Source organism: Achroia grisella, unplaced genomic scaffold (assembly GCF_030625045.1).
Source record: "Achroia grisella isolate CSIRO2021 unplaced genomic scaffold, CSIRO_AGI_Agris_v1 utg947, whole genome shotgun sequence".
Classification (NCBI taxonomy): Eukaryota; Metazoa; Arthropoda; class Insecta; order Lepidoptera; family Pyralidae; genus Achroia; species Achroia grisella.
In genome coordinates this window covers 1,034,967-1,062,191 of record NW_026713071.1, presented here as the reverse complement: position 1 = coordinate 1,062,191, position 27,225 = coordinate 1,034,967, and the positions used below count along the sequence as shown (strand labels likewise).

General features: G+C 33.8%; 1 protein-coding gene across 1 annotated transcript in view; it reads left to right on the top strand.

Moving 5' to 3' along the window:
• The window catches only part of LOC131854091 (protein O-mannosyl-transferase TMTC1-like), a 189,743-nt gene that overhangs the window by 97,177 nt on the left and 65,341 nt on the right, over window positions 1-27,225 (top strand). The window lies entirely within an intron of this gene.

The following is a 27,225-nucleotide window of genomic DNA, read 5'->3' as shown; positions in this document are numbered from 1 at the left end:
ATATGTATACCAAATTTTATTTAAGTCGGTTTAGTAATACTGTCGTGAAAGGGAGACAGACAGACAGAGTTACGTTAATTTATAATGTTAGTAAGGATAGCTAGGGTAAACAGAATACAATCAATTAAATTATAAAAATCTTGAGCACCAAACACTTTTTTCCGACTTCCAAAGCCGCGAAAAAAATCAAACGCAATCAAAATAAAAAAAAAACATTCCGCAGCTATTACATTACCGAAATCGAACACATTCCAGTGTAAATACATAACACATAACACGAGCCGAGTCACTTGAAGTGGAAACGAGTCGCGTTCTTCCGTAGCCAAACACAAAAATCATTTACTCAGCGGTTATTGGACCAACACAAATATTATTCTTCTGATAAAGCAAACTCCCAAACAGTAAAACAAACAGTGTTAACACAACACGGGTTGCAACGCATTATTTAAGGGATGTACACGATTTTGTTACCAGCGGCCGTATGGGAATTAACTGGGATTATATCAAAACTTCGAATGTGACTAAGAATAGCTTTGTTTCTGTATAATCTAGTACAGGGTAGGCGAACCAATGGCACGCGTGCCATTGGTTCGTCATTACACAGTACAGTACAGTACCATTGGTTGATGTACACGATATTGCTACCAGAATCTGTATGGGAATTAACTGGAATTATATCGACACTTCGAATGTGACTAAGAATAGCTTTGTTTCTGTATAATCTAGTACATCGGGTAGGCCAATCAATGGCACGCGTGCCATTGGTTCGCCATTACACAGTACAGTACAGTACAGTACTATTGGTTGATGTACACGATTTTGTTACCAGCGGCCGTATGGGAATTAACTGGGATTATATCGACACTTTGAATGTGAATAAGAATAGCTTTGTTTCTGTATAATCTAGTACAGGGTAGGCGAACCAATGGCACGCGTGCCATTGGTTCGCCATTACACAGTACAGTACAGTACCATTGGTTGATGTACACGATATTGCTACCAGAATCTGTATGGGAATTAACTGGGATTATATCAAAACTTCGAATGTGACTAAGAATAGCTTTGTTTCTGTATAATCTAGTACATCGGGTAGGCCAATCAATGGCACGCGTGCCATTGGTTCGCCATTACACAGTACAGTACAGTACAGTACTATTGGTTGATGTACACGATTTTGTTACCAGCGGCCGTATGGGAATTAACTGGGATTATATCGACACTTCGAATGTGACTAAGAATAGCTTTGTTTCTGTATAATCTAGTACAGGGTAGGCGAACCAATGGCACGCGTGCCATTGGTTCGCCATTACACAGTACAGTACAGTACCATTGGTTGATGTACACGATATTGCTACCAGAATCTGTATGGGAATTAACTGGGATTATATCAAAACTTCGAATGTGACTAAGAATAGCTTTGTTTCTGTATAATCTAGTACATCGGGTAGGAACCAATGGCACGCGTGCCATTGGCTCGCCATTACACAGTACAGTACAGTACCATTGGTTGATGTACACCATATTGCTACCAGCGGCCGTATGGGAATTAACTGGGATTATATCAAAACTTCGAATGTGACTAAGAATAGCTTTGTTTCTGTATAATCTAGTACATCGGGTAGGCGAACCAATGGCACGCGTGCCATTGACGGCACGCGACACAATATTTTGGGCATTTTGTCGATCATAAAACTGTTTGAAGAAGCTGGCTCATGCTATTTTAACAATATTTTCACCTACCTATGCCTGCGAGTCATTATTTTAGAGATGAATAACATTAAAAACTCGGTTAGAAACCGTTTGACAGATGAATCCAGTTCAGCATGCATTTTGCTTAAAGTAACATTGTACAAAATCGTAAAAATCAGGCCAATCAAAATTTTCGCACTATTACAATATTAAATACAACACTACATATACAGAATATTTCTTAAATTTTACTGAGTATGCTATTGAGATTCAGTTATTTATTTTAAAGTATAATTAGTAAAAATCACGGGATCTTACCACGTTTTATATTTATTTGCTGAGTTCCCGATATTTCGGCAGTGTTTCAACCACCATGATCACGGGTAAACTGTTAACCCGTGATCACGGCGGTTGAACGTGGTAAGATCCCGTGATTTTTACTAATTATACGTATAAATAATGACCGCGTCAAATTTAAAACAGTATATTTTAAAGTATTAACGTATTATTGTTGAGAAATGGCGGTCTTCCACAATACGGTTTTCTAGAAACTTTTTGCCTCGCACAACCTCATTGTGGAATCACCATCCAGCAATGGTATTTCCGAACCGATACGATATTGAAACCTTCAAGAAAAGAGCTTATTCCTTTTTAAAAGGCCGACAACGTACTTGCAATTCCCCTGGTGTTGCGGGTGCTCATGGGCGGCGGTAATCACTTACCATCAGGTGAGCCGCATACTCGTTTGTCCCCTGTGTTATAAAAAAAAATGTGTCAACTAGTTTAGTTTACATAACATAATGCCCAAATATTACTATGAAATATTGTTAATTTACTTGATACTGCTAGTAAATGGACAGTATTTAATAGACGAATCTTTTGCTATGAATTAACGACTTTTATCACCGAAGAATCAATCAGAAATAGAAATTGACACGCAAAATATTTTGTTTGCTGTCGGTCAGTTTTAACATCAAGGTCTTTGAGTATGTATCAGGAAAGAAGACCTGTGCTGTGTTCTCAACTGCCAGAGAAATCATACTTTGCAACACTTTGGTTGTGAACGCGTTTGAGTAAATAAATTTTCTCTTAATGCGAGAGACATTCTATAAGTAACTCACTTAAATCTACAAAGAAACACGTACAGAGTACACCCACTTTCCTTATTTCCGCTCTAGCTACCTATATCCTGCTCTTAAGTGCTGTTGGAAGCAGTCGACAAATAAGTGTTGCAAGTTCAAATCTTGCATGTACGTGCTTTATTTGTCCGTTTGAGTCTTTAGGTGGGGTAACGAGTATCGGGTTATATATACCGTTTAATGTTAAACAAAACAATAGTCAAAGATTTTGACTACTTAGTCAAGGAGTTTGTTTGCTTGTGCTAATTTAATCATATTACCAATAATGACCCTGGACTATTAACGCACCGTTATTTAGTCCCAAGCTAAGTAGACCTTGTTTTATGGGGGTACTAGAAAACTGGCTTACAAACTTAGATACATTTTTTTGTAAATACATGCATAATATACATAAGCAACACCCAGACTTGTACAAACAACCATATTCATGATAATGAGCGAGGTTGTACATCGCACGGTGCAAACATTTGTTTGCACATGCGAGGCGAGGTATACGAGCTCAGTTTCTTGTCAGTTTTTCTCATCTCGGAATCATTCCGAACTGACGGTAGATTTATCTATAGACATATCATAAGTCTGTAATAAACCTACATGAGAAAGATATTTTGAATTTGAAAACTTATTAAATCATCCATTACACGCATCACGTCTTCATTTGCATGTTTTTAAAAGCCTTACAGTGCCCCATTGTACCTGTAAACAATGATAGCAAACCCAAATAGATTTCTTTCAACGTTCCAAGCCAGCTAATAGCCTGCCGCTTTGTGTGTCCAATTTCCTTCCGTCTAATGTTATTTAAGATTACCTAAGCTCGGGGGCTTTGCTGATAGTAAAATGCCTAGCAAATATTGACAGTAGCGTAAATGACGAGGGATTATGTGAAAAGGAAAGGAAATAACTTACTCTTGTGTTAACTTTTTATGTAATAACATTGGTATTCTGTAAGCGGTTTATCAACTATTTCACTCATCGCTTCACTCGTATCACTTGTCAAATATAAAATTCCTACTAAGCTATCGAGTTTGCCTGTATTTCTAAAAAACTCACTACTGTCTGTTTTACCTCTATCCCGCTCTCGTGTGGCACTGTAGTCGCTGTCGAATTTTATAGAATACCAATGCAATATGTAATGTTTTTGCCATACACAACCACATTGCGGTATCACCTTCCAGCAATGGTATATCCGAACCGATACGATATTGAAATCTTCAAATTCAAATTCAAATTCACAAATCATTTATTCATGTAGGACATTTTAGCCGCTTATGAACGTCAAATTTTTACATTATAATTTTATTTTTTCCCTACCGTCCAGTTCAGTATATAGATCCAATTGAGAAGAACTGGCAAGAAACTCAATTGAATTACTTTTTTTTTAAAGCCAGTTTATTTACAATGTATTTTTATATAGGTGTCTATGTCTAACATTAAATGAAAATTCAATGCATAAACAACTACTGCCATGCACGCTCGTCATTCAAGTAATCGTATTGTAATAGGCTTTGCTCAGTAAATATGATTTAACAGATGTTTTGAATTTATTTAAGGGTAATTCCAACATATCCTTTGGTATCTTATTGTAAATTTTTATACCTATTCCCATAAAAGACCTATTAACTTTTTCTAAACGATACTTGGGGACAGCAAGTTTGTCTTTAAATCTAGTATTAATATTGCTGTTTTTTGGAAAGAAAAGAGCTTATTCCTTTTTAAAAGACCGACAACATACTTGCAATTCCATTGCGGGTGCTGATAGGCGGCGGTAATCACTTACCATCAAATGAGCCACATGATCGTTTGTCGGTGTTTGTTATTATAAAAAAAATACACTGCGGATTTCGCTTTCGAATTCGTAAGTGATGCTTACAGAATAGATCTAATGGATTTTGATTTGGAAACAAATTGACATCTCATCTAATGGAATTTTCTCTCTCTCTCCTGTACATGCAAAAAGCACTAATTCAAGATGGCGTGTAATTCTCACGTTCAATAATCATCATATTTATTTTTAATCTACCGCTCATTCGGAAAGATATTTCATCACATCGACAGCCTCGATGGTCTAGTGGTTTAGCACACTGCTTCACTATCCGATGGTCGTGGGTTCGATTCCTCGCACGGTACAAACATTTGTATTCATGAGTATGATTGTTTGTATCGGTCTGGGTGTTTTCTATGTATAATATGTATTTATTTACTAAAAATCTATCCGTGTATTTATATCAGTTGTCTAGTACCCATAACACAAGCTCTGCTTAGCTTGGGACTAGATGGCGCTGTGTGAATTGTCCTGAGATATTATATTATTATTATTATTATCACAATAATAATATTGCCTCTAATTAACCTTGCCTATATAAACAATATTCTTGAATATGACAAAAAATGTTTATATGTATTTTTATCAGTTGTTTAGTACCCATATTTTTGGAATTATGATTTGGCAAGATACTTAAGTAAATATATTTTTAATAGAAAGTGTGTTTACGTTATATATTTATATAGGAGTCCATGTCTAATATTCAATTAAAATCACGTGATAGATGTTTGTCACTCTTTCACGCAAAAACTACTGAACGGGTTTTGATAACACTTTATTGAATTCATAAATAGAGTAGTGTCAAAAATATAACTTATACATCACAATAACACATGTTAATACTATTATAACAGGAATGTTTGTTAGGATAAATTTGAATTTTTTTTATTTTTTAGTAATATTTTTTATAATGTGGCTTTAAAACATTTGTACAACCTTAATATTTTTTTTGCCCCAATTATTACCCACTCAGTACCACATATCCCACTGTTTTAGGTTGACTGGAAGAGATCTCTTCTAGGGATAAATCCACCTTTGCTCACGTTGTCTCTAAATTATAATATCTTTTTATTATCTGTGCAATAAAGAATATATAATATTTCACCCTTCTTTAGCCAACCTCTACTTTTTAATAGCGATTTTAAGTTATATGGCAAAACAACGTTTGCCGGGTCAACTAATTTCAATATAAAATATTTGAATGACAAAGAAAGACATTTGGGTGACAAAGGCTACTGAACAGATTTTGATGAGTGTACAATAATAATTTATGCATTAGAACAACACATAGGCTATATTTTATATTGAAACTAGCTGACCCGGCAAACGTTGTTTTGCCATATAAATTAAAATCGCTATTAAAAAGTAGAGGTTGGCTAAAGAAGGGTGAAATATTAAGGTTATACGAATGTTTTAAAGCCACATTATAAAAAATATTACTAAAAAATAAAAAAAATGTTAGGGATGGACAATCCTTAATTATGAAAAATAGATAGTAGCCGATTCTCAGACATACTGAATATGCATAGAAAATTTAATAAAAATCGGTCAGGTCATTTTGGAGTAGTATGGTAAGTAGCATTGTGACACGAGAATTTTATATATAAGATTAAACGCGTGTGAAACCGCGGGCTCAGCTTATCAATATTCCATCTCCCTTCATGTTATCCGACGTAATTAAATAAACGAAGAAATTTATTATTCCTAACCGTTCACTTTTCCGGAGTATGATTTACCTTTTAATACCTCAGTGGTATTTCAATTGCGAGCTCTCAGATTGCCTCTCGGGTTCCGTACGTTTAAATATTCAACAATCCGGCGGATCCTGCCTCCGACAGGATCGCTACAACAAGACGCTCTCTGTACCGTAACTATTACATATTATTACATTCGATATGTTTAATTTCACTTTAGATATACACCTATATAAATATACATTGTAAATAAACAGGCTTTTTAAAAAAAAGTAATGCAATTGAGTTTCTTCCCAGTTCTTCTCATCTCGAAATCATTCTGAACTGACGGTAGATTTGACATATCCTAAGAGTCTGTAATAGACCTACGAATAAAGATATTTTAAATTGTACGCGTTTTTTAGCGATATTATGAGAGTGTAGAATTATGGTTTGTTACTTCGATTTCGTGAGTTCGAAACAGGGTGATACAAAAACATCGTGTGTTAATATATGTATATACCAGTTCTTCTAAATTGGATCTACATACTGAATTGAACGGTAGGGAAAAAGTTGTAATATAAAAAATTTGACGTTTATAAGCGGCTAAAATATCCTACATGAATAAATTATTCTTTAATTTGAATTTATATAGATATGTTACTCTAAAAGTCTGTATATATTACTTAATTGAAATAAGATACATGCTAAAGGCCAACTCCATATATAGCATACGCTGGAGGTCACTCTATTCTCCCAAATTTGAATTTAAAAATAAATCTGGGTTATTGTAAACATGTACAATATTTATTTGAAACATTTTTTACGAGCTGAGTTTCTTGTCAGTTCTTCTCATCTCGAAATCATTATGGACTGACGGTAGATTTGAGATATAAGTTTTGAGTCTGTAATAGACCTACATGAATAAAGATACTTTGAATTTTGAGTATTGGTTTCTTGGGAATCTATCAGCTGCCTGCTAAAAAAAGTCCCGTCAAAATCGGTCCAGCCATTTCGGAAATTAGCCGGAACAAAAAAAAATGTTATTTTGGTGTATGTACCGTATTTATATTCACATGCATGTAGTAAAAAACGGTAATTTCAATATTACAAACAGACGCTCCAATTTTATTTATATGTATAGATTAGTGCATAATAGGAGAATTTCCTATTTTAGTTCTGTACAGGAAACGTACGGGGAGTTTAGTTTGTCGCTGAAGTATTCCGAGCTGGAGCTCTGGAACGGTAAAAGTTTGTACTATTTCGGGTAATCGAGATAAGTTTCCTTTGTGAATTTTAAATTTAAACTAAAACTCAAACCGGTCTAATAATTTGTTCATCTTAGTATTAAATAGAAGGGAAAAATAGAAGGAAAGAGGGGGAGGGGAAGACCAAGGCACAGCTACATCAAACAAACTAAGAAGAAAATGGGCGTCGTGACGTATCAAGAATTAACGAGCATGATGGAAGATCGCGGAAAGTGGCAAGAGCTCCACCGATAAGAGCGTAGCTCTTAAATTATGAATGAATGAGTATTCACTTACGTGATTATATAATTTGTATTACAAAAACACAATTGGCTAAGATATAAAATATATATGTTCAAAATCTACCCTGTATCATCGTAAGCACAGATTATTATATTAGAGTCCGTTAGTTTGTGTTCCCGCGGTTTCTGTTCCCCTTCCTTACCTACAGTACTGAACTGACTGTACGGCGGCCATGACGCGCGCGCATTGTGTTGTGAATTAAAATAAATTAGAACTGTGTTAAACCTACTGTGAAACTGGAAAGCTAGCGAAGATATCTTCGAGACCCTGAAGCCCAAGAAATCCGCAGAACCATACAGGTACGTGACTGACGCTTCCACCTATTTTTCCCTATATATATATATATATATATATATATATATACATAGTACTTTCCCTAACATTTTGGTAGCAGAGAGTATTTTCCCTAACATATATTTATAATATATAGGCTTAATTACAAATGGTACAGTACGGATTATTTAAACCAATATAATGTATGGGACACAGTTATCTAGATACATCAAAATAATAATTGCATTTAATAATGTCTAGTAAGACAAATTCAATATTGTCTACTAAGCACTGTGTCACCCCACCTTACATTTTCCTGTTGTTATTTAGTATATAAGATCATTATTTCTATATACATATGGTGCCTCCACCCCGACCACACTTTTACACACACACACGACACCGTCCTCGCCGGCGAAGACGACGACCTCAAACACATAATATCGCGCATTCAACCGGGCGCCTGCGCGCGCCCGGGTGCTCCACACCGGCGCCCCCGGGCGCCCCTCCGATCGATCCCCCGTCCAATTCAAACGGGGATCGAAATTACGACGGCCTGAGCCGAGGTTAGAACCCCTAGTGGTGCCCTCAGACTAAAGTTATATCCGTCAGGCAGGAGTTGCAACAGCATTAGAGTAGTCCGAAAACAAAAAATGTCATATGGTCAGTTTATTATCATCTGTAATATATATCGTCTCTACCAACAACATCGTATCATTACCAGCAACACAATGCAATAGGGTAAACTTGCAGTGTGTGCTACAGCAATACAAAATGGCTCATAGCTCAGTGTGGAGAATCACTCAAGGAGCATTCTTTCCTTGAGTGATTGACTGATTTTCAGCTATGTCCTTAAGGGTGAATGTACTATTTAATATAGTTTATGGAAAAGGTTAATGCGTAAGGTTTTACAACAAGCTCCCAGAGTCTGTACTCAATTTGCCAGAAAAAAATTCCAATGTGTTATAGAGGGCCATTCACTCCATTTACGGTATGGGTTCCAGAGAGTCCGCGTGAATGTTTTAAAGAATCCAATATCCTCACCGTTACTTCTCAATACATCTACGAAAATATTATGTATGCCAGGAAAAATAGTAACAGTTTTAAAAAAGTAGATGATTACACTAATAAAAGCTTACGTAATGTCAACAAACTAGTTTTACCTAAGTGCCGCTTTACGAAAGTTAGTAATTCGTTTTATGGAAATTGCGTAAGGTTTTACAACAAACTCCCAGAGTCTGTACTCAATTTGCCAGAAAAAAATTCAAATGTGTTATAAAATATTTTCTTTGTAAAAAAGCTTATTATAAAATTGAAGAATTTATAAATGATAATAATGTTTTTGTAGAAAATATATAACTTAAAATTCATAGCGCTGACATATGATTGAACAGAGATGAAATGGGTAGCGGTTTCTATGTTGATTGTCGCATGCCTAATTCTTGTTGTTAATTAAATATAAGTAAATCAATATTTATTTAAAAAAGCAACACACTAGTGTTTTGCTCATTCTTCTTGTGATGAGTCTGCATTCGAAATGAGCGGTAAAATAAAGAAACTTGACTATTCAAAAGGGCTTATATTAACTTTATTTGAATAAAGATTATTTCTATTTCTATTTCTAATAAAAGAAAAACTAAGGAACCTTCAAGTGACTGAGAACTTGAAATGAAAACATTTTATAATACAATTTTTCGGCGGTGCGCTAAACCCTAGACCACCAAGGAGGTCATGTAACTATGTTTTTTACTACTCTAATGCTATTGGCCGCAGCTGGCCTTTACAGCTTCACCGGACGTTAAGGGGCGAGTGCAGATGGCACTCCAAACCCGCGGAAGGACTTATGGAGCGGCTGAAGGCCAACTCCTACACTATTGACATCCCAGCTGCTCGAACTAATCGTTTTGCATCATCTTTCCTTATGCGAGCAGCTAAGGAGTGGAACTCTCTACCAGCGTCTATTTTTCCTGCCTCTTACAACATTGGGTCTTTCAAGTCAAGAGTGAAGGCACTATTTGAGCTTGCGTGTAACAGCTTAGACCACATCATCACTTAACATCAGGTGAGATTGCGGTCAAACACGTTCAAATTTTAATTTTAATATAAAACTCCTGCCTGACGGATACTACTTTAGTCTGAGGGCACCATTAGGGGTTCGAACCTCGGCTCAGGCCGTCGTAATATCGATCCCCGTTTGAATTGAACGGGGGATCGAACTGAGGGGACTGTTACTTTCCTATATATATATATGAAAGTAACAGGCCGTGTGTATACTATATGATCCTGTATCATCGCCAGCAAAATTTTTATGTTCATTGTGCAGTAGAAGATAAGATTAGTAATAAGATACGATGGCATTATCATATTATGATAAAAGTCCCTAAATAAATGTAAGAATAAAAAAAAAAAATAGGCCGTGTGTAGCTGTAATCGTAACATTGTACAGTTTAATTTTGCAACAATGCGCAATATTTTTTCCGTTGATTTCGTGTTATTCTTACGGGATGAGTTAAAACCGCTTTTCCCGTGTGCTCGCATCATAAAGGATTCAAAGGGAGTGTCATATTTCATGACTGCGACCACCATAGCCGTCGGCCATTGTTTCCAACGTCAAAACAAAACATGAACTAACTTTATGTATGTGAGGTTATAGCGGAGTTATTTTATTGTGATAATAGTTTTGTTTCCAAATTATTTTTAGGAACGGAAACGTTGTTTTATAAATGTACTAGCTACTCGCCCCGGCTTCTCACGGCTGTACATGTATTATATAATAAATCTTCCCCTTGAATCACTCGTATCTGTAAAAAAAAACCGCTTCCAAATCCGTTGCGTAGGTTTAAAGATTTAAGCATACATAGGGACGGACAGACAGCAACAGTGACATTGTTTTATACTATGTAATGACGTGCAATATCTTTGACTTTGATGGTCTCGGTAGTTTAGCGTTTTAACACACCGCTTTACTTACGATGGTCGCAGGATCGATTCTTTGCACGGCACAAATGATTGGTTGTATCGGTCTGAGGTCTGAGTTTTCTAAGTATATATGTATAATTTGTATCAGATAGCTAGTACGTATAACACAAGCTTTAGTTAGCTTAACTTGGAACTAGATGGCGCTTACTTACTTTTGAGTTGCATTTTGTCAAAATAAATAAAAATCTATTGCCGATTGTGTACAACCTGCTACACCTATTGCTATTTAATATAATTTATGCATAATAAGAATATCGTCATGTAGTCCAAAACTAGTTTGTGACTAGACAACTGGTACAAATACTGAAATAAATTTCTTTTGTTAATATACACATACTCACGATGTTTGCATCGAATCAAACCAAATTTATTTTGAGAAAAACATAGATAATTTTAAAATATAACATTCGATTATGTCTTACTTCATTATGCATGAAATATATAACATAAAAAAAATATTTATTTTAAAAAAACAAATTTCGTCAGATCATTTTACTAGGTACTTAACAATTTGTTTAAGGAGTTGAAACATTGAGAGAGTAATCGAACCTGCAACCATCAGTTGATGGTATTCTACATACAGTAAGACAGTGTGCCAAATATGCTAGACCAACGAGACCGTTAAACTTTTGAATTCGAATTTATGACATCATCTGCTTCTTCCTTATCTCATTCATTTGGGGCCGGCGTAACACATTTTTCTCTTGACTTCGCTGTTTACCGTCATCTCGTTATTCACACCCTTTCTTGCCATATCATCTTTCATATTCCATCTCTTTTTCGGCTTTCCTCTGCATTTATAACCACCCCTTACCTGCACTTATATATATCACTTTCTTTAAAATATTATCTTCATTCCTACGCATTATATTCTCATACCATGACAGACGATTACGCTTCAACTCCGACACAAGTTCGAATTTTGTAACAATCTCTAAATGGAAGTTCGAAGGTGATAGGTAGAGACTTTACCGAGCAGACTTTGTAATATTTCAAACAAAAGGTCAACTATATTTCAATAGAGACAAGGGTAGTCGATCTTAAAGGTCGCCCGTCGGCATCCCCACGCATTTGTGACCCATATACGTGTCAAATATGAATCAAACCAAATAAAGGTTAATCTCATTGGAACGTATGGTGACATGGGTACGGTTTAACTCTAATATGTCGTAGTTAAGCCGTTGGAAGAGCGGGAAAATTTCTGTTTTGTGGAGAGCTGTAACTACATAGATAACCAAGCGTATTGACGTAAAAGCTAGATAGATAGACAGATAAAATCTTTATTCATATCCAAAATATTACAGACAACGTTAATGATAGAAACAAATCAGCATGAGAGGATTGTTAATCTTATCAGGTAGACATTTAGTCGTTTGCTGCTGTATCTCATGATGGGCTGGCTGGCAGGTTACTTAGACCTGACGTCATGCTCATATTATCATCCTTCACTGATGCCCTATCAGACTATACATTATCAGATTATAAAAATATACGAGTAAGAACGTTATATAAAAAAACAAAATGAGTGTAAAATGAAAATAATAAAAGAAAACATAAAAAAATATTCGCACAGGTATATGAAAGGGTTTTGGATTTTTTTTAAATTTTGCTTCAGGTCGATAGTTAGCTATTATTTAGTTATTTTATATATATCTGTATCCAGTTGAATTGCCCGTGTTAATTCCGATAAGAAGTCTAGAATAGTATCTATACATATGTCAAATTACAGTCTAGTCAGTCCAGTAGTTTTTGCATGAAATAGCAACAAAACTATCTTCCATTCACATAAACTTCTAACTACTATGCTACTAATATAATTTACTACTACTAATTTTAAGAAATACTTGCATTATATATGGAAATATATATAGTGTTGTAGTAATAAGAAAAAAGACTAGGTAAAACGGAGAAAATATAACTGGCTAATCAGATATGTATTTTATATTCTAAATTTGTATTTGAATTTATAGTTCTTTTATATTACATTCTTGTTTTTGATACTTCAATTCATTCTTTCTGTTCCTAATTGTCAGTAGTCTATATTAATATATTTTCTCCTTTTTACCTAGTCTTTTTTCTTATTACTACAACATATAGAAACACAGTTAAGTTCATTTTGTAACTGAGTTTTACAACATGTATTATTATTGTCTTTATTTTTTATCTTTTCTTTTTCTTCTTTTATAAATTTAAAAGAAGGTAATACTCACCCAAACGGGCCTTATCCAAGTATGGGAGAGGTGCTGTGTGAAGATATTATTGAGGAGATCAAGAATTTTCGAGTTATGCGACACGTATTTAATATTGTGACTTTATTATAATTATTATTATTAATAACAACAATAGAATGCTAGTGATTGCTTAATAGTCGAAATTCGACCATATATTTTTTAATTCTTACGTTTAAATGTAATTGGGATGCTTTTCATAAACCATATTTATACCTATTTATACATTGTTGAACATTACAATCCAATATGCAGACTCAGAGCTAACCTACAACACTCTCTCGGATGAATTACGTTTGTTATCGCTGTTACTATCACCGGAGATTTATAACGAGTAAATAAAATGTGAGTTTAGTACCTGAATGATAATTTCCTGAAAATAAATCAGCAATACTCAGTGACTAGTGATATCTAAGCTGTTAGCCACCCCTAATGGGGCATTAGGCAGTGCTCAGCGCGGGGCTCGGGCGTATCTCGTTATTTATCTGCTGTGTCGGTTTTGCACAATCATTAATAACGTCATTAACGAAGTATTATCAAGTGGTTAACATCCCGTTAATGTTAGCCGTGAAATATTTCAGCCGACTTCAAAAAGAAAGCAAGTATGTCGATCGTGTAAGTCGATTAAAGAAATCGAGTTAATGACTTTTTTTTGTCGAGTACTTATGTCATAGAATAGAATAGAATAGAATAGAAAATCATTTATTCAAATAAACTTATATTGAAGCACTTTTGAATAGTCATAACATTTTTTTTTTTTAATCTACCGCTCATTCGGAATGCTGTCTCATCACAAGAAGAACAAGCAAGAAACTTGTGTGTTGCTCTTTTAAATAATTTATTCTTACTTACAATTTAAGTTTAAGTATGTGAATACAAACCACCGATTAGCACTAATTCAATGAAATAATAAAATAAAAAAAACATTCAATATACAACAACTGGTTAAACAATTAATAAGAGAAAATAAGTCATAGTGATTAGAGCAGACCAGTCCACACAAGCAGCACCCGTTCACGAGTATGACGGATGAGCCAGCCACCACTGCGCTCGACCATATTTTAGGGAGCCCAATGACCCATCTTGACCATCATCAATGACCATCATCTTATGACAATCGAAAATGACAATAAAAAAAAAATTCAACCGGGAAGATGGCTATAGACTCTCTAATACTTGGAATCCAGTGATTGGTTTAATTAAACAAAAACATAAAACGCGATCACAAAGTGTATTAAGACGTGAAGAGTGAGTATAGTTTGCCGAGATGAATATCAAGCGAGTTCCAATAGTAGCAACAAACGAAGACATGTGAAGGTAGATGGATATGTCTGCCCATAAAAGATTTATTTACCATCTACTCGCTGCTCGTTTACTCGTGATCATGGCCGTTGAAACACTACCGAAATATCGGGAACTCAACAAAAATAAAACGTGGTAAGATCCCTACGTGATAAGATTTACTAATTATACTTATGACAATCGATCGAATCGATGTTAATAATATTTTTTTTTATACCACGAAGGCTATTAAGCATACGGCCCATCTGATGGTAAACGGTTACCGTAGCCTATGGACGCCTGAAACACCAGGGGTGTCACGTGCGCGTTGCCGACCCTTGAAAAACCTTAATATAATAATAATCTCAGGACAATTCACTCAGCGCCATCTAGACCCAAGTTAAGCTAGCGAAAGCTTGTGTTATGGGTACTAGATAACTGATACATATACATACATAAGATATACCTTTCTTGAAACACCCCATGCTGTAGTCGCGATGCCTGATATACATGGTATGATTCCATACTATATCTTTACATTACTATGTAAATTAGGTTCAGAAAATAACCTCACCAAGAATATTGCACTGTCTAGTCTAGGTACGTGACACGACAAGCATATAAATCATTTATTTCTCAGTACAATATGTATTTGTTTGCTTTAGACATCGTTTGCATACGAATATTCTAGAACAGATACTGTCTGTCATGATATATCTACTTCATATTTTACTAGCTGTTCCCGCGACTTCGTTCGCGTGGAATTTAACTTTATTTTTCTACAATAAAAGTAGTCTAAATTACTCTTTATTACATCAGCTACCTGCCAATAAAGGTCCCGTCAAAATCGGTCCAGCCATTTCAGAGATTAGCTGGAACAAACAGACAGACAAAAATTGTATAAAATGTTATTTTGGTGTATGTAGCGTATTTATATTCATATGCATGTAGTAAAAAACGGTTACTTTAATATTACAAACAGACACTCCAATTTTATTTATATGTATAGATAATTAGCATGACAGAAAACCGTTACGTTGCCAATAAAAGTCCCGTCAAAATCGGTCGAGCCATTTCAGAGATTAGCCGGATCAAACAGACAGACAGACAAAAATTGTAAAAAATGTTATTTTGATGTATATACCGTATTTATATTCATATGCATGTAGTAAAAAACGGTTATTTGAAAGAAAGAAAATTGTTTAATTGGTACACTGAAAATAATTTTTAAAATTAAATTAACATTTTATATTAATAATTAGAGTTACATAGTATAAAATATTTATTAATATTATTTAGTTACATAGTATAAAACAAAGTCACTGTAGCCATCTGTCCGTCCCTATGTATGCTTAAATCATTAAAACAACGCAACGGATTTTGAAGCGGTTTTTTTTAAATAGATACTGATTCAAGAGGAAGATTTATATTCTTTATTCAAATAACGTACAAATATTACAAAATTTATTATAATAAGTTTATTGTGCAAAAAACAGTTACAAAATGGACTTAACTAAGATTCTATATCTACTATATATACATATATATTCACTTTTTAAATTACACTAATTTAAAATTTTTATGTAAACAAATCGATTGTATATTAAAAAAAAAAGAAGAAACAGATACAACATTTAAGTCTCAATATAACATTATGTCACTGCTGTCCTTACTAGGTCATTATAATGACCTGTATGAAGGACAAAATTTATTATACATTAGAACTCGCACTAGAACCTGTATCGCGGGAGTCCACAAAAGAATTGCCAAATAATTATTAACTATTACTGATCAGTGAGTTTGACATATCAGACTAATTATGATTTTTTAGATTGGTTTCATAAAAACACAATTGTTGACTATATAAAAAGTACACAAAATAAACAGAGAAAATAAAATAAAAAGAGAAAATTTCAAGTTCAACACATTATATATAATACATGTACACCCGTGTGAAGCCGGGGTGAATAGTTAGTTAAATATAAAACATTATCTCGTAAAAGTGTTTACACGATCGTAATACGAAATAAGAATAAATGTCCCGATATTTCACGACGGAACAACCAAATGTGAGTTATAAATATGAATAAAGCCAGATATCATACCATTCACAAACAGACAGAGCGATAATGTTTATGAACTGCACAATTTGTCCAAGTAAAATGGGCTTCATTTATTTGAATTTGCCATGTAAGTACTTGTATATTACCCTGGCACCAGAAGTTTCAAAGGTTTGAACATATTTGAACAAATATTTGGAATATATTTGAATTTGCCATGTGAGTACTTGTATATTACCCTGGCACCAGATAGTTTCAAAGGTTTGAACAAATATTTGGAATATATTTGAATTTGCCATGTATATACTTGTATATTATCCTGGCACCAGACAGCTTCAAAGGTTTGAACATATATTTGAACAAATATTTGGAATATGTTAGAATTTGCCATGTATATACTTGTATATTACCCTGGCACCAGACAGCTTCAAAGATTTGAACAAATATTTGAATATATTTGAACAAATATTTGGAATATATTTAATTTGCCATGTAAGTACTTGTATGTTACCCTGGCACCAGACAGTTTCAAAGGTTTGAACATATATTTGAAGATATTTGAACAAATATTTGGAATATATTTGAATTTGCCATGTGTATACTTGTATGTTACCCTGGCAACAGACAATTCAAAGGTTTGAACACATATTTGATATATTCGAATTTGCCATGTAAGTAATTGTATATTACCCTGGCACCAGACAGCTTCAAAGGTTTGAACATGTATTTGAAGATATTTCAGCAAATATTTGGAATATGTTGCTAATAGAAATTTTATATATGAAAATAAAATGACGTTTATTAGTCTCGTTAAAACTCAAGAACGGCTACATCGATTTGGCTAATTTTGTTTTTGAAATATTTGTAGAAATCCAAGTAAGGTGTACCTGGTGAGAAGGTACGAACAATTTGCATGGAAAAATTTATTTTTCCATACAAACTAGTACCATATTTCCTATACAACTTCATACCTGTCAAACAGAGTGCGTTCAGAAATGTATTGCGTTATATATATTATTATTTAATTGTTAGATGGAACACAGTTTGCGAGGGTCAGCTAGTTTTAATAATAATAATAACCCTGGACAATTAACACAGCGCCATCTAGTTCCAAGCTAAGCAGAGCTTGTGTTATAGGTACTGTTAATATCAGCTGTCTAAGCTGATATTAATACATAGATTTTTGTAAATACATACATAATATACATAGAAAGTTCCCATACCGATACAAACAATCATACTCATGAATACTAATGTTTGTACCTTGCGAGGAATAGAACCCGAGACCATCGGCAGAAAATTGGAGTAGTAAACCGCTAGACCACAGAAGCCGTCACAAGATTCTACAAAAATATTTGAAGAATTTTAAGATTTTAAATTCTTCAAGCAAAAATCTAATCTTTGTACTTGTACAGTATAAAATATAAAACACAAATGGTACTCTATAAACACATCGGAAATTCTTTAAAATTTTCTTTAAAATGTGCGCTAAAAATATTTGAGCCAGGCAACTGCAAATGTTTGACCAACATTTGAACATGTGAAATCCTCCATTCGTGCTACACTTACAAACTTTGTAGATGTTTGCGTATTTGTAGTTACGTCTTTCAATGGCTTTATGTATTTTATATTTCATGGTACAATTGACGTGGCTATTATAAATGAAATTATTACATTATTACAGTTACATTCCGTCACGCGTTGCGTAATATTTTTATACATTATCTAATTTAATTCAAAAATGAATCTGTATTTTTGTAACCTTGTACACATTTGAAAATAATATAAGGCGAGTTTCTTGTCAGTTCTTCTGCTTAAGAGTCTGTAAAAGATCGAATTTTTTATACATTATCTAATTTAATTTAAAAATGAATCTGTATTTTTTTTACCATGTTCACATTTGAAAATAATATAAGGCGAGTTTCTTGTCAGTTCTTCTGCTTAAGAGTCTGTAAAAGATCGAATTTTTTATACATTATCTAATTTAATTTAAAAATGAATCTGTATTTTTGTAATCTTGTACACATTTGAAAATAATATAAGGCGAGTTTCTTGTCAGTTCTTCTGCTTAAGAGTCTGTAAAAGACCGACTTGAATAAGGCTATTTTGTTTTGATTTGATTTGATTGGCCCATTTCTTACCCAGATAATATTGACAGTTTACCATACATAGTATACTAGCTTTATGACCTTCCAAATTAATTTTTAAAAGTAAACGATAATCTATGATCAATCACGAATATATAGTAATATCAAGTTTCATCACGATCAATCCAGCCGGTACATACACCAAAATAATATTTTATACAATTTTTATCTGTCTGTCTGTTTGTTCCGTCTAATCTCTGAAATAGCTGGACCGACTTTGACGGGACCTTTATTGGCACGTAGCTGATGTAATAAGAAGTAACTTAGACTACTTTTATTGTAGAAAAGGCAACAAAAAGACAGACAAGCAGACACTTTTTCACATTTATAATATTGATATAAATTATAAGGAAGCATGGTTTTTAAATTGGCTTCACATTTTTTTAATATTTGTACACTTTTGTAGAATTAAAATAATTTTTTGGGAACGCTGTAATTTTAATTTAGCCATATTTTTTTGCTCATTTGTTTTGATTGTATCTACGTTACTAATGTATATACAATAAAAAAACCTATACAAAACTGATTGAATAAAATTAATTCAAAATAAATATTATTATATTGTATACATACGTAGCTGTTTATTTATATATAGGTATGTGTATTATATAATTTATTTATATTTGCAATAATTATTTAAATTAAAGTTATATAAATAAACTAGCTGTCCCGGCAAACTTTGTTTTGCTACATACATTAAAATCGCTATTAAAAAATAGGGGTTGATGCTAGAAGGGTAAAAATTTAGGGTTGTATGTATTTTTCAATTCTAAATAATAATAAAATGAAAATAAAATATTATGTCGAAAAAATAAAAAATCTCTTACCACTTAGGGGTATGAAAAATAGATAGTAGCCGATTCTCAGACTACTACTGAATATGCATATAAAATTTAATAAAAATCGGTCAAGCGGTTTCAGAGGAATGTGGTAACTAACATTGTGACACGAGAATTTTATATATAAGAAGATATTATTTCTATTAATTTGTTTACCCGTACAGAGTAAACTTTTGCAATGTTTCATATTTTATCTAAGTAGGTCCAAAAATCAATTGTACTAATACAAACCTATAGCAATCCTATAAACATTTCAGTTTAAAGTGTCTATTCAGAAGATTTAAAGCAATTACGAGATCCATCCTTAACAACAAGCACCTAAATAACAAACATACCAAGTAGGGATGTTCAAAATCGAGAGCTACGGCCTGGAGTTTGAAGTGGCTGGCTCGAATGCGGGCTATTGTCGGCCGATTGTGAATACAGGGTGCTCCACTGACACAACGGTACAGGGTGTTGTTAGTAGCTCCAATCGAAGACTAGACTTCGGCTTGTTGGAGTGGGTTCGGGGCTCTTGCGGAATATAGAGTTTGAATTCCATGCTTATATACAATTGTGATGTCGCATGGACGCAATATATATAAATAATTTAACGTTTGTTAGTCTCACTCAAACTCGAAAGCTACAGGACGGATTTTCGTAATTTTGTTTTGAAATTTTTTTTAATTCCAACAAAGAATCGAAGATTCAAAAGGAGAAAAAATATAAAGAAATTATAAGGATTTTCAAGTAACTGTTTATAAAATTGCTTGTAAAATTAATTTCTGAACACATCCTGTTTGATGAGCAAATGAGGTGTGTTCAGAAATTTATTTAGGTACATTTCAATTTAAGTATATAAAAAATATCAGTATTAATAGTAAAGACTTTTTTCTAACAAAATAGAAATGGAAACAATCTTTATTAGATGCAACTCAATGCAAGCACTTTTGGGTAGTCATCTTTTGTTTTTTATTATACTACTCATTCGGAACGCAGACTCATCACAAGAAGAACGAGCAAGGAACTTGCGTGTTGCTCTTTTGAATAATTGTTATATTAAATGAATAAATACCCAGTAACAACTACAAACTCATTCTTTATGCAATCAGATAATATCGTTAGCCCTATAGTATTAATAGTTTTTTTCGACGAAATTAGGAATATGATTAAATTGCCAGGAAAATAGTAAAAGTAACAATTCTATCTTCTCATACAAACTGTTGTTATGCAATGTTATGTATTCTATAAAAACTAAGTAAACTACGAACTCATTCTTTGTGCAATCAGATAATTTGTCAGCGCTATAAAATTTAAGTTTTTTCTACATAATTATAAAATATGAAAAAATTGCCAGGAAAATAGTAAAAACAACAATTCTATCTTCCCACACAAACTGTTGGTATGTAATATACTGTTATCTGTGCTGTTGGTATCTGTCAAAACTAAGTAAACTACGAAATCATTCTTTGTGCAATCAGATAATATTGTCAGCACTATAAAATTTAAGTTTTTTCTACGAAATTATGAAATATCAAAAAATTGCCAGGGAAATAGACTGTTCTGATCCGTCAAATAAAATAAAATAAAGGAAGATATAAATTTCTGAATTTCTCATCTTGTCACAATATAACCACTCATCAATACTTATATTATTGGTTCCAATATTAGAACCATGTTGCGTACCGCTATACGCGAACACGTTGTGACACCACCTCAACATGTCACGCTGTCTCAGATGACAGTGACAGTGACACGACAAGTCACATAACGCATTGGTAGATGCAGTTGACATTTGCGGAGTAGATGGCATTTGGGTATTTGATTAGGCGTGAATGAGTAGAAATAGGGATGTACATATATATATATATATATACTGTTAGATCCCGCTTAGCGCTGTTTTGTTCAGCGTTCCTTTATTTCAACCCGGGTATTCGGAACATAACGGAAAGACGTCAAGGACAAGGTTCAATCAACAGCAGTCTTTTTAATAATGAGGTCAAATAATTAGCTGAGCAAGAAGAAAATATTTTTTTTTTTTATTCTTTACACTTTATAAGAGTGTACAAGAGGCGAGCTTAATGCCATATGGCTTTTTCTACCAGCTAACCTTTGGGTAGAACTAGAAAGCGTTGTAGGGCAGTAATGGCGAAAATTTGTGATATTAATACTGTAATAAATAATTAGCTAAACAAAATCTATGTACATATATAATTTATGTTATATAAATATAATATATACTTTAAATATACATATATATATACACAGAATAAATACGCTAAATATAGTTGAAAGTACCTACTTAACTCAACGTTGATAGTAGTGTTAAATTCACTAGTTATCATAATGACTTAGGTAGAGAGAAAAAAAAAAAATAAAAAAAAAAAAAAAAAAAAAAGGTAGAGATGTGTCAACTCGAGTTGCACTGAATTCGAGTTACCTCGAGTTGAATTATGACAACTAGAGTTGGAAGAATTCAACTGGTAAATGAACGAATCGAGTGAAAGAGCGAGAGCATGATTCTGTCATCGAACCGACAATGACATGAAATTTTCCGATCATTTCATGTCATACAATTTTCACTCGTCACAAATATTTCAATATGGATTTGAGGTTGTTATAATTTTTTTCGCATATTCGTCCGGTTATGTTATCATTAAAATGATTATGCGTTCCATAAGTCCTTCAGCGGCTTTAAAGTGCCATTTCTACTTGCCCCCTATAGTTTGGTGAACCTTTCAAGGCTAGCCCAAAAACATTAGAATTGTTCGAAAAATAAAAAAAAACTGTTTATTCCAGGTAACTCAAGTCAACTCGAGTTACCTGAATTTCAACTCGAATTAACTCGATTCATGTTTATTACGAGTTAGCACATCTCTAGACTTAGGCGTGATGCCGGTTGTCCAGGGAGGAAACCCCAAGTAGCGCAATGTAGACTTTGAGAAAGGATATAGACTACTTTTTAATGTGAAAAGAAATGTGGAAGGGAAAGGAAGGAAATAAAAATTACTTCTATTTATATTTCTAGAAACTTCCCTTTATCACGATTTGTTTAAGGTATCTACTATTTTCTATTCTAAAAAGAAGAAAAAAGATTTAAAGCCAAATAAAACAGTTCCTTTGCAAAAAAGCTTACTATAAAATTGAAGAATTCGTTAACGATAATAATGTTTTTATAGAAAAACTTTAAATCTATAGCACTGACAACATTATCTGATTACATTAATAATGAGTGCGTAGCGACTTCTATGTTGATTATCGCATGCCTCTTACTTGTTATACTGTAATTATTTATATAAAAAAAACATCTATTAAAAAGAGCAACACACAAGTTTCTTGCTCATTCTTCTTGTGATGAATCTGCATTCCGAATGAGTGGTAGAATCAAAATATGACTATTCAAAAGTGCTTGTAATGAGTTTATTTGAATAAAGATTATTTCTATTTCTATTTCTATAAAAATGGAGCGTCCGACAAAGCTAGAACATACGCACCTATCCTGGACCCTCATGAAGCCATCGTGGTATACATAATGAATATGACACCGTCTGATGCAGATATACCAGTCACTAAAATACGAACAACGAAACCAGCATCGTGAAATTTTAATTAACGCACCGATAAATTTATCCCGTCAAATTAGAGAATTTAAGAATTTATGACTTATTAAAAATGTTGTTTCATAAAGTCTAATTAGTAATAAATTCTTCATAATCGTTTTATGTTATTATATACTAACCTACCCTCCGATCGATCCCCCATCCAATTCAAACGGGGATCGATATTACGACGGCCTGAGCCGAGGTTCGAACCCCTAGTGGTGCCCTCAGACTAAAGCTGGCCTTCAGCCGCTCCATAAGCCCTTCCACGGGTTTGGACTGCCATCTGCACTCGCCCTCAAATGTCCGGTGAAGCTGTAAAGGCCAGCTGCGGCTAACAGCATTAGAGTAGTCCGAAAAAAAACCAAAAAAACTAACTGTGATTCCACCCGGAAATAATCATGTTAAATTCCTGGTCTTTTTATCACGAGGGTCTAATTAATCTGACCTCATACTCATCTTATCATGCTTCACTGGTGCCCCACCAGCGTATACCGTTAGCACAGACAGTTACACCGTTCCATTGTCACACTTGATAACCTAATTTGTCAGCACTTTTAAACAGTTACTTTTCCATTTTATCGCCAGATTCCAACACTCCACAGCTTTTCGTACAGCTACAGAATGATCTAGAAACTGAAGAGGAGAAAAAAAATAAAAAGGTTTATCAAGACGGCAAACGTACATTTAAGCCTAAAAGAACTAATTTCGCCCAGTAATATTGGCCGCGATTACCTTAATACTCGGCGGGGTAAATTTTTAAACAAGAAAATCCTTTCGCCCTCTAATTTCGTTGCGAGCGAGTTCCCAAGAAATTCGGTCCGTATCGGAGACACAATTAGAAGGCCCTACCTCCCCAGAGATGAAAGGAAAACATTAAATGGCTGGAACGGTTCTTATTGTTTAACGCCTAGTTCCAAGTTTTAGCTCCATACTGAGGGGGGGGGGGGGGGCAGGGGTATTGTTTCACTAACTCACCCCGTTCGGCTTCTCGTATAAATCAAAATTAAACATGAAGTTTGGTGCTGGGCAGATTAAGGCCAATTGGTTTTCGGCGCGGGGTCCGTTCGCATAATTTTCAGTGAGGTTTTTAATGAGCCCATGTGCGTGAAAGTTCCTATTATATTATATATATACAATAATAATGAAATAGAAATAATCTTTATTCAAATAAACTCAATATAAGCACTTTCGAATAGTCACATTTTTTTATTCTACCACTCATTCGGAACGCAGACTCATCACAAGAAGAATGAGCAAGAAACTTGCGTATTGCTGTTTTAAATAAATGTTATTCTAAGTAAATATAAGTTAACAAGGATTGGGCATGCGACAATCAAGATAGAAACCGCTACGCACTCAAACTTTCTTCAATCAGAAAAAAATCGCGTTATGAATAAATAAAAAAAAAATGACTATATATGTACATCTATAAATAACTAGCTATCGTTTGAGACAGAAGACGAAAGTAGGCTACGTTTGTTCTTAAAATACAATCTAATTTCAATCCGGCCATTAAGCTCCTTTCAGTCGTCTAGACGTAAAAAGGTAACAGACAGAAAGGACAGATAGACAGCCACTGTTTCGTATTTATAGTTTTAGTATTTATAGATGACGATAAATTATCGCTAAAAGATATAGTAAGTATATCATGTGATGAGTACAGTAAATCTACTGACACGTACTACCTAGAAAAACCCTAATACTCAAATATTAATTTCAAATCATATGAATAAACAATAAAAATTTCTCGAAATGGACATAACTCAAAATCTGTCATGAAATTAGTCTTGCACAATTTTATTGTTTATTCCTATGGCCTATGTCCAGCAGTGGACGTCTTCCGGGCTGCGATGATGATGATGATGATTCCTATGGTTTTCATAATACAGAAATAACAGTCACCATGTTGATTGGATATTTATACTTAAAAGATTTTTTTTATTTGTCCCTAAGCGCAAAGACAATTTTTAAACACCAAACTAAATATCCATTCATCAGCAATAGAAACCCAAAGTAATCCAAGTAAAACAATACATACTAAGAACCGCAAATAGTTTATCAGTAATAAAAATAATCATCTCAGGACAATTCACACAGCGCCATCTATTTATATTTATATTGATAGTTTGAATATTATTTTTAGATTTATACATGGTAATATTTACAAGATCAGTGATTGGCTTTGCGAAGCCCTTACTTTTAGGAGATGTATTATTTGACGACCTCGGTGGTCTAGCGATCTAGCACACCGCTTTACTTCCGATGGTCGCGGGTTCGATTCCTAGCACGGCACAAACATTTGTATTCATGAGTATGATTGTTTGTAGCGGTCTGGGTGTTTTCTATGTATAATATGTATGTAATTACAAAAAAAAAATCTATGTATTTGTATCAGTTGTCTAGTACCTATAACACAAGCCTTAGCTAGTTTAACTTGGGTCTAGATGGCGCTGTGTGAATTGTCCTGAGATTATTATTATTATTATATGTAAGTTTTTAGTAATAAATATACTATAAGTACAGGAGCCAACAGAATATCAGCGCTGCAGAGTTATCTGTAGCATTATGCTGAGTTGGCTACCTTTTCACTTTTGCGGCACATAAAGTCACCTACATTTCTTTTATTTACTCATGTTTTTTTCTGTATCTCATGTATGTTATGTGTCTGTTTGTTGAATAAAGAATTTATCTATCTATCTATCTATCTCCTCTGTTTACCCAACAAAGAAGGCCGTCGATTATCTCAAATTTCTACGAAACATCACGCGTTCAGCTTTAGTGAGCTTTAGAGCTTTTATGAGTGCCTACTAGACGTTTTACGGCGCACCTCATAGAGTTAACAGTTATATTTTGAACTACCTATACACGCGACTACATTCGCGTGGAATTTAACTTTATTTTTCTAAAATACAAGTATTTTTTAAAATATAAGTAGCCAAAGTTACTCCATATTACTTCAGCTACCTGCCAAAAAAAGTCCCGTCAATATCAGTCCAGCCATTAAGAGATTATCCGGAACAAACAGACAGAGACAAAAATTGTAAAAAAAATATTTTGGTGTATGTACCGCATTTATATTCATATGCAAGTAGTAAAAAACGGTTATTTCAATATTACAAACAGACACTCCAATTTTATTTATATAGATGTATAGATTATATACAATGTATAAATAAGCATCCTTTTCGTACCATAAAAATATACCTGAGTGAAAGTTAGTCTTATCGATCATAATAAGTGACTAACTTTACCTTTACCTTTTAGGTTTTTTTTATCATTACAATCTCATGCGTATTTCCCTTGGGACAGGACATGAGGTTATATATAAATTCTTAACTTATTAATAACTAACATTATTAACTAAAATACATACATCTTAATATAAATATTATTTACTAGCCACTCGTCCCGACTTCGCCCGGGTGTATATATATTATATATATAAACCTTCCTCTTGAATCTCTCTATCTATTAAAAAAAACCCTCTTCAAAATCCGTTGCGCAGTTTTATAGATTTTTAAGCATACATAGGGACGAACAGACAGCGACAGCGACTTTGTTTTATGCTATGTAATGATTATAAAAGCGAGTTTGCGAGTATGGATGTTAGTTTCACGCAAAAACTACTGAACGGATTATGATGAAACTTTACAGTCATATAGTTTATGCATCGGAATAACACGTAGGCTATTTTTCTTTTAATTTAACGCGAGTTAAACCGCGAGCACAGCTAGTTAATATTATCAACGTGAAAGTTTGTGAGAAGCTGCTCTGAAACCGCACTGTCCGGGGCCACTTAGGTTCTAGCGTCATCATCTGCTTCTTCCTTATCCCATTTATTTGTGGTCGGCGTAATATGTTTTTCTCTTCCATTCATCTCTGTTCGCAGTCATTCCGTTATTTACTCCCTTTCTCACCATATCATCTTTCACACAGTCCATCCATCTCTTTTTCGGTCTTCCTCTAC